General features: G+C 46.1%; 1 non-coding gene across 1 annotated transcript in view; it reads right to left on the reverse strand.

Moving 5' to 3' along the window:
- Positions 1-30, reverse strand: part of LOC131270311 (5.8S ribosomal RNA) — a 155-nt gene extending 125 nt beyond the window's left edge. Inside the window, exon 1 of the ribosomal RNA XR_009179413.1 lies at positions 1-30. This exon is cut by the window's left edge and continues 125 nt beyond it. This is a non-coding gene — a ribosomal RNA (5.8S ribosomal RNA).
- Positions 31-9,186: the final 9,156 nt, after the last annotated feature.

Consider the following 9,186-nt stretch of genomic DNA (forward strand, 5'->3'; position numbering starts at 1 on the left):
CATGAGCCGAGTGATCCACTGCCGAGGGTGACTAACTTGCGTAAGCCGCCGCTGTGCGCGTATACCCGTTCCCCGTAGGGAGGAGCAAGCCGCCGCTTAGAGACGAAGCATAAAGTGTCCTCATTCCACATAGGGCAAGCTGGATGAATCCATTTTACCCAGGACGGCCGAAGCGGCGTGGACCAGGGGAGAACTGAACCTTATACTTCACACCACAGTAAGTCTACGTGTCCTCTTCCACATAGGGCAAGCTAGAACTAACTATCTTACCCAGGACTGCCGAAGCAGCGTGGACCAGGGGAGGAACACACTTTTCATGGAAACGTAAGGCATCCATGACTGCCATAACGTAAGCCGCCGCTGTGCGCGTATACCCGTTCCCCGTAGGGAGGAGCAAGCCGCCGCTTAGAGACGAAGCATAAAGTGTCCTCATTCCACATAGGGCAAGCTGGATGAATCCATTTTACCCAGGACGGCCGAAGCGGCGTGGACCAGGGGAGAACTGAACTTTATACTTCACACCACAGTAAGTCTACGTGTCCTCTTCCACATAGGGCAAGCTAGAACTAACTATCTTACCCAGGACTGCCGAAGCAGCGTGGACCAGGGGAGGAACACACTTTTCATAGAAACGTAAGGCATCCATGACTGCCATAGTGCGTAAGCCGCCGCTGTGCGCGTAAACCCGTTCCCCGTAGGGAGGAGTCAAGCCGCCGCTTAGAGACGAAGTATGAAGTGTCCTCTTCCACATAGGGCAAGCTAGAATGAACTATCTTACCCAGGACCGCCGAAGCAGCGTGGACCAGGGGAGAACTGAACTTTATACTTCACACCACAGTATTGAGTAATGTGCCCTCTTCCACATAGGGCAAGCTGGAATGTTCCATTTTACCCAGGACGGCCGAAGCGGCGTGGACCAGTGGAGGACTACACAATCATGAGGTTTGATATCGACTTGTGTGTTTCAATAGGGTACCGATGGTATGTTTTGAACCGATTTGATTTAGCCATTCTGAAGTCATCACTTGGTTGAAGCGCTGAACTAGGGAGGGGCATCGTTTACATATATATTGGTTTTCGCATGCTCTACTAGGTTAATGTCATAGGGTTGGCTATCGAGCATGCCCAAGTGATGACTTGATTGTGTGCTTGCTTGAATTCTTCACATTTCATACCATCGGTTAGTTGTCGAATCATTCCTCGATCATAACCTTCGTTCTTGGTTCATGTATGCTCTCTTCCACATAGGGCAAGCTAGAATTAACTATCTTACCCAGGACCGCCGAAGCAGCGTGGACCAGGGGAGAACTATACTTTGTCTTGTATGCCCTCTTCCACATAGGGCAAGCTAGAATGAACTATCTTACCCAGGACCGCCGGAGCAGCGTGGACCAGTGGAGGACTATACTTTGTTCATAACACCACAGTATTGAGTAATGTGCCCTCTTCCACATAGGGCAAGCTAGAATGAACTATCTTACCCAGGACCGCCGAAGCGGCGTGGACCAGTGGAGGACTACACAATCATGAGGTTTGATATCGACTTGTGTGTTTCAATAGGGTACCGATGGTATGTTTTGAACCGATTTGATTTAGCCATTCTGAAGTCATCACTTGGTTGAAGCGCTGAACTAGGGAGGGGCATCGTTTACATATATATTGGTTTTCGCATGCTCTACTAGGTTAATGTCATAGGGTTGGCTATCGAGCATGCCCAAGTGATGACTTGATTGTGTGCTTGCTTGAATTCTTCACATTTCATACCATCGGTTAGTTGTCGAATCATTCCTCGATCATAACCTTCGTTCTTGGTTCATGTATGCTCTCTTCCACATAGGGCAAGCTAGAATTAACTATCTTACCCAGGACCGCCGAAGCAGCGTGGACCAGGGGAGAACTATACTTTGTCTTGTATGCCCTCTTCCACATAGGGCAAGCTAGAATTAACTATCTTACCCAGGACTGCAAAGCAGCGTGGACCAGTGGAGGACTATACTTTGTTCATTACACCACAGTATTAAGTATGGTGTCCTCTTCCACCATAGGGCAAGCTAGAACTAACTATCTTACCCAGGACCGCCGAAGCAGTGTGGACCAGGGGAGGACTATACTTTATACTTCACACACTAGCCATACTGAAGTCTTCACTTGGTTGAAGCGCTGAACTACGGCGGGGTAATCGTTTACAGGTTATAATCATATAGCTGCATGCTCATTAGTAGATAATGGAATATTGTATGGCAATATGAGCATGCCCAAGTGATGACTTTGTTTCAAGCTCAACAGGTAGGGTATTGAGTCCTCTTCCACATAGGGCAAGCTAGAATGAACTATCTTACCCAGGACCGCCGGAGCAGCGTGGACCAGTGGAGGACTATACCTTGTCCATTACACCACAGTATTAAGTATTGTGTCCTCTTCCACATAGGGCAAGCTAGAATTAACTATCTTACCCAGGACCGCCGAAGCAGCGTGGACCAGATGAGGACTATACTTTATACTTCACACCACAGTTTTGAGTACGCCTTGCATAAAGTATCTAGTTTGAACCACGAGGGCTCACAATGTAGAACCGCGAGGGCTCTAGTACCGATTCTCTCGGTACGGCTTGGTCCGTGTTCCTTTATGCTTGTACTCTAAGTATTAAGTATTGTGTCCTCTTCCACATAGGGCAAGCTAGAACTAACTATCTTACCCAGGACCGCCGAAGCAGCGTGGACCAGATGAGGACTATACTTTATACTTCACACACTAGCCATACTGAAGTCATCACTTGGTGGGGGTGAACTACGGCGGTATCTATCGTTTTGGTTCGGTCTATATAGGGTCGCTTGCATGCTCATTCGAATATAATGTAATTGTGTATGGCAATATGAGCATGCCCAAGTGATGACTTTGTTTCAAGCTCAACAGGTAGGGTATTGAGTCCTCTTCCACATAGGGCAAGCTAGAATGAACTATCTTACCCAGGACCGCCGGAGCAGCGTGGACCAGTGGAGGACTCTATACTTTATACTTCACACCACAGTATTGAGTACGACTTGCATAAAGCCCCTAATGAGAACCACGAGGGCTCTCTCAATGTAGAACCACGAGGGCTCTAGTACCGATTCTCTCGGTACGGCTTGGTCCGTGTTCCTTTATGCTTGTACTCTTAGAAAGTCTCAACCCGGAGGTCTTGACTTTGATTGTCATAGTTGGACTACGACGGGGCATCCGACCATTGCTGATCGAACACCCCTGATTCACCATCTTTCGGGTAGGCGGTACGCGTACCTCCGGACGCGGAAGTCTCAACCCGGAGGTCTTGACTTTGATTGTCATAGTTGGACTACGACGGGGCATCCGACCATTGCTGATCGAACACCCCTGATTCATCATCTTTCGGGTAGGCGGTGCGCGCACCTCCGACGCGGAAGTCTCAACCCGGAGGTCTTGACTTTGTATTGTCATAGTTGGACTACGACGGGGTATCCGACTCATCGAATACCCCAGAAGCACACCATCTTTCGGGTAGGCGGTACGCGTACCTCCGGACGCGGAAAGTCTCAACCCGGAGGTCTTGACTTTGGTTGTCATAGTTGGACTATGACGGGGCATCCGACCATTGCTGATCGAACACCCCTGTTACACCATCTTTCGGATAGGCGGTGCGCGACACCACCGACGCGGAAAGTCTCAACCCGGAGGTCTTGACTTTGTATTGTTGGATAGTCCTCTTCCACTATAGGGCAAGCTGGAAATATTCCATTTTACCCAGGACTGCCGAGGCAGCGTGGACCAGGGGAGAACTTCACGGAATCTTCAGGCATCCATGATTGCCATAGTGCGTAAGCCGCCGCTGTGTGCGTCAACTCGTTCCCCGTGAGGAGGAGTCTAGCCGCCGCTAAAAGACGAAGCATTAAGTGTCCTCATTCCACTATAGGGCAAGCTAGAATGAACTATCTTACCCAGGACCGCCGAAGCAGCGTGGACCAGGCGAGGACTACTTTATACTTCACACCACAGTATTGAGTACGACTTGCATAAAGCCCCTAATGAGAACCACGAGGGCTCTCTCAATGTAGAACCACAAGGGCTCTAGTACCGATTCTCTCGGTACGGCTTGGTCCGTGTTCCTTTATGCTTGTACTCGCGGAAAGTCTCAACCCGGAGGTCTTGACTTTGATTGTCATAGTTGGACTACGACGGGGCATCCGACCATTGCTGATCGAACACCCCTGATTCATCATCTTTCGGGTAGGCGGTGCGCGCACCTCCGACGCGGAAGTCTCAACCCGGAGGTCTTGACTTTGTATTGTCATAGTTGGACTACGACGGGGTATCCGACTCATCGAATACCCCAGAAGCACACCATCTTTCGGGTAGGCGGTACGCGTACCTCCGGACGCGGAAAGTCTCAACCCGGAGGTCTTGACTTTGATTGTCATAGTTGGACTACGACGGGGCATCCGACCATTGCTGATCGGACACCCCTGATTCACCATCTTTCGGGTAGGCGGTACGCGTACCTCCGGACGCGGAAAGTCTCAACCCGGAGGTTCGGACTTAGAGTTTTTCCCATTTAAAAGTTTTTCTCTTAGCCATACTGAAGTCATCACTTGGTGAACGATTGAACTAGGGCGGGTTAATCGTTTATAGGTATCATGTGGTTTGCATGCTCTCTTAGGTTAAGGTCATGTGGTTGGCTATCGAGCATGCCCAAGTGATGACTTTGTTTCACGCTTGCTTGATTTCTTCATGATTCCCTGTTATATAGTGTAATCATTCGAGAACAGGGAATCTTTGGTTTTGCTCAACAGGTATTGGATGTCAACTTGGTATCTAGATCGCATTAAGTCTCAACCCTTAGGTTCGGACTTGTATAGTGACATCTTGTTACGGTCTTGAGTCTCAACCCGCAGGTTCGGACTACTTAGTGTTTGATCGAATATAATATGGCAACTTGTGCCTAAGTCTCAACCCGCAGGTTCGGACTTCTGTTTATTTGGCCAATGTATGTATAAGGCAACTTGTGCCTAAGTCTCAACCCGCAGGTTCGGACTTGTGTATTTGTTCGAAGTCATGTATAAGGCAACGTGTGCCTAAGTCTCAACCCGCAGGTTCGGACTTGTTAGTGTTTCGTCAACTTTCATATGGCAACTTGTGCCTAAGTCTCAACCCGCAGGTTCGGACTTGTGTATTTGTTCGAAGTCATGTATAAGGCAACTTGTGCCTAAGTCTCAACCCGCAGGTTCGGACTTGTGTATTTGTTCGAAGTCATGTATAAGGCAACGTGTGCCTAAGTCTCAACCCGCAGGTTCGGACTTGTTAGTGTTTCGTCAACTTTCATATGGCAACTTGTGCCTGAGTCTCAACCCGCAGGTTCGGACTTCTATAGTGTTTCGTCAATTATCATATGGCAACTTGTGCCGAAGTCTCAACCCGCAGGTTCGGACTTCTGGAAGGATCACTTGGCCACTAATGATCCTTCCGCAGGTTCACCTACGGAAACCTTGTTACGACTTTTACTTCCTCTAAATCATCAAGTTCGGTCAACTTCGATAAAGCAGACGCGGTTCACGAGGATCCAGCGAACGATCATCTCCAAAGACCTCACTAAATAATCCATCGGTAGTAGCGACGGGCGGTGTGTACAAAGGGCAGGGACGTATTCAACGCTGGCTGATGACCAGCACTTACTAGAAGTTCCGAGTTCATATGGACCATTGCAATCCATAATCCCTACTAAGTGAGTATTTGAGTGATTTCCCGTTCCTCTCGGAATAGGAGACACGCTGCTACCCACATTGTAGCACGCGTGTAGCCCAGAACATCTAAGGGCATCACGGACCTGTTATCGCTCGATCTCATTTTGCTAAACACAAATTGTCCTGCTAAGCAGCGTACCGTAAGTGCACTTGCGCACACGAACAGCGAAGGTGTCAGGTCATACTCCACCGAAAGGTCCTAACCCGTTCCAATCGGCATCGACGCATTAACGCTGACTGCGTTCTAGTTAGCATATGTGAGTCACGTTCGTTATCGGAATTAACCAGACAAATCAATCCACGAACTAAGAACGGCCATGCACCACTACCCTTAAATTTGAGAAAGAGCTATTAATCTGTCTCACCTCCATAAGTTCGGACCTGGTAAGTTTTCCCGTGTTGAGTCAAATTGAACCGCAAGCTCCATTTCATTGTGGTGCCCTTCCGTCAATTCCTTTAAGTTTCAACTTTGCAACCATACTTCCCCCGGAACCTGACTTTGGTTTCCCGGAAGCTACTGAGAGCACCTGGTTGTAGCGTCTCCCAATTGCTAGTTGGCATCGTTTACGGTTAGAACTAGGGCGGTATCTAATCGCCTTCGATCCTCTAACTTTCGTTCTTGATTAAAGAAAGCATCCTTGACAAATGCCTTCGCTTTAGTTAGTCTTACGACGGTCTACGAATTTCACCTCTCGCGCCGTAATACTAGTGTCCCCAACTACTTCTGTTAATCATTACCTCCGGTCTGAGTACAAACCAATGAAAGATTAGACCAAGGTCGTATTCCATTATTCCATGCAAGATTATTCTAGGGCGTTTGGGCACCCTGCTTTAAGCACTCTAATTTGTTCAAGGTAAACGTGAGCGGTCGAGCTCTATGTTACACTTGCACCCGTTGAAGGGCACACCATGACACAGACTTGGTGCCCTACCACACCATTGAGTCGCAACCAGATTCCGACTTGGCCCACCGACCACGGGTTGACCGGGTCGGCGGAGCCGGACTGTGTTGGACAAGTATCAACTTCGAACGTTTTAACCGCAACAATTTTAATATACGCTAGTGGAGCTGGAATTACCGCGGCTGCTGGCACCAGACTTGCCCTCCACTTGATCCTCGTAGAAGGGAGATGGGAGATGTAGGAGATCCAGATTCATCTCCATGCAGCATCCCATTCATCTCCCAGCATCCTAACATATGAATTTCTATGAATTTATGAAAAATCGACTAAGTCCGAGATGCCTTTAAGTAGGGATGCTGTATTAAGATGGGAGATGTAGGAGATCAAGATTCATCTCCATGCAGGATCCCATTCATCTCCCAGCATCCTTACATATGAATTTCTATGAATTTATGAAAAATCGACTAAGTCTGAGATGCCTTTAAGTAGGGATGCTGTATTGAGATGAGAGATGTAGGAGATCAAGATTCATCTCCATGCAGCATCCCATTCATCTCGCAGCATCCTAACATATGAATTTCTATGAATTTATGAAAAATCGACTAAGTCCGAGATGGCTTTAAGTAAGGATGCTGTATTGAGATGAGAGATGTAGAAGATCTAGATTCATCTTCATGCAGCATCCCATTCATCTCGCATCATCCTAACATATGTTTTTCTTAGAATTTATGAAAAATCGACTAAGTCCGAGATGCCTTTAAGTAGGGATGCTGTATTAAGATTGGAGATGAAGAAGATCAAGATTTATCTCCATGCAGCATCCCATTCATCTCCCAGCATCCTAACATATGTTTTTCTTAGAATTTATGAAAAATCGACTAAGTCCAAGATGCCTTTAAGTAGGGATGCTGTATTAAGATGGGAGATGAAAAAGATCAAGATTCATCTCCATGCAGCATCCCATTCATCTCCCAGCATCCTAACATATGTTTTTCTTAGAATTAATGAAAAATCGACTAAGTCCAAGATGCCTTTAAGTAGGGATGCTGTATTAAGATGGGAGATGAAGAAGATCAAGATTCATCTCCATGCAGCATCTAATTCATCTCCCAGCATCCTAACATATGTTTTTCTTAGAATTTATGAAAAATCGACTAAGTCCAAGATGCCTTTACGTAGGGATGCTGTATTAAGATGGGAGATGAAAAAGATCAAGATTCATCTCCATGCAGCATCCCATTCATCTCCCAGCATCCTAACATATGTTTTTCTTAGAATTTATGAAAAATCGACTAAGTCCGAGATGCCTGTAAGTAGGGATGCTGTATTAAGATGGGAGATGAAGAAGATCAAGATTCATCTCCATGCAGCATCCCATTCATCTCGCAGCATCCTAACATATGTTTTTCTTAGAATTTATGAAAAATCGACTAAGTCCGAGATGCCTCTAAGTAGGGATGCTGTATTAAGATGGGAGATGATGAAGATCAAGATTCATCTCCATGCAGCATCCCATTTATCTCGCAGCATCCTAACATATGTTTTTCTTAGAATTTATGAAAAATCGACTAAGTCCGAGATGCCTCTAAGTAGGGATGCTGTATTAAGATGGGAGATGAAGAAGATCAAGATTCATCTCCATGCAGCATCCCATTCATCTCCCAGCATCCTAACATATGTTTTTCATAGAATTTGCGAAAAATCGACTAAGTCCGAGATGCCTTTAAGTAGGGATGCTGTATTAAGATGGGAGATGAAGAAGATCAAGATTCATCTCCATGCAGCATCCCATTCATCTCGCAGCATCCTAACATATGTTTTTCTTAGAATTTATGAAAAATCGACTAAGTCCGAGATGCCTGTAAGTAGGGATGCTGTATTAAGATGGGAGATGAAGAAGATCAAGATTCATCTCCAAGCAGCATCCCATTCATCTCGCAGCATCCTAACATATGTTTTTCTTAGAATTTATGAAAAATCGACTTAGTCCGAGATGCCTTTAAATAGGGATGCTGTATTAAGATGGGAGATGATGAAGATCAAGATTCATCTTCAGGCAGCATCCCATTCATCTCGCAGCATCCTAACATATGTTTTTCTTAGAATTTATGAAAAATCGACTAAGTCCGAGAAGCCTTTAAGTAGGGATGCTGTATTAAGATGGGAGATGATGAAGATCAAGATTCATCTCCATGCAGCATCCCATTCATCTCCAAGCATCCTAACATATGTTTTTCTATGAATTTATGAAAAATCGACTAGGTCCGAGATGCCTTTAAGTAGGGATGCTGTATTAAGATGGGAGATGGAGAAGATCAAGATTCATCTCCATGCAGCATCCCATTCATCTCGCAGCATCCTAACATATGTTTTTCTTAGAATGTATGAAAAATCGACTAAGTCTGAGATGCCTTTAAGTAGGGATGCTGTATTGAGATGGGAGATGTAGGAGATCAAGATTCATCTCCATGCAGCATCCCATTCATCTCGCAGCATCCTAACATATGATTTTCTTAGAATTTATGAAAAATCGA

Source organism: Anopheles coustani, assembly GCF_943734705.1.
Source record: "Anopheles coustani chromosome X unlocalized genomic scaffold, idAnoCousDA_361_x.2 X_unloc_21, whole genome shotgun sequence".
Lineage (NCBI taxonomy): Eukaryota > Metazoa > Arthropoda > Insecta > Diptera > Culicidae > Anopheles > Anopheles coustani.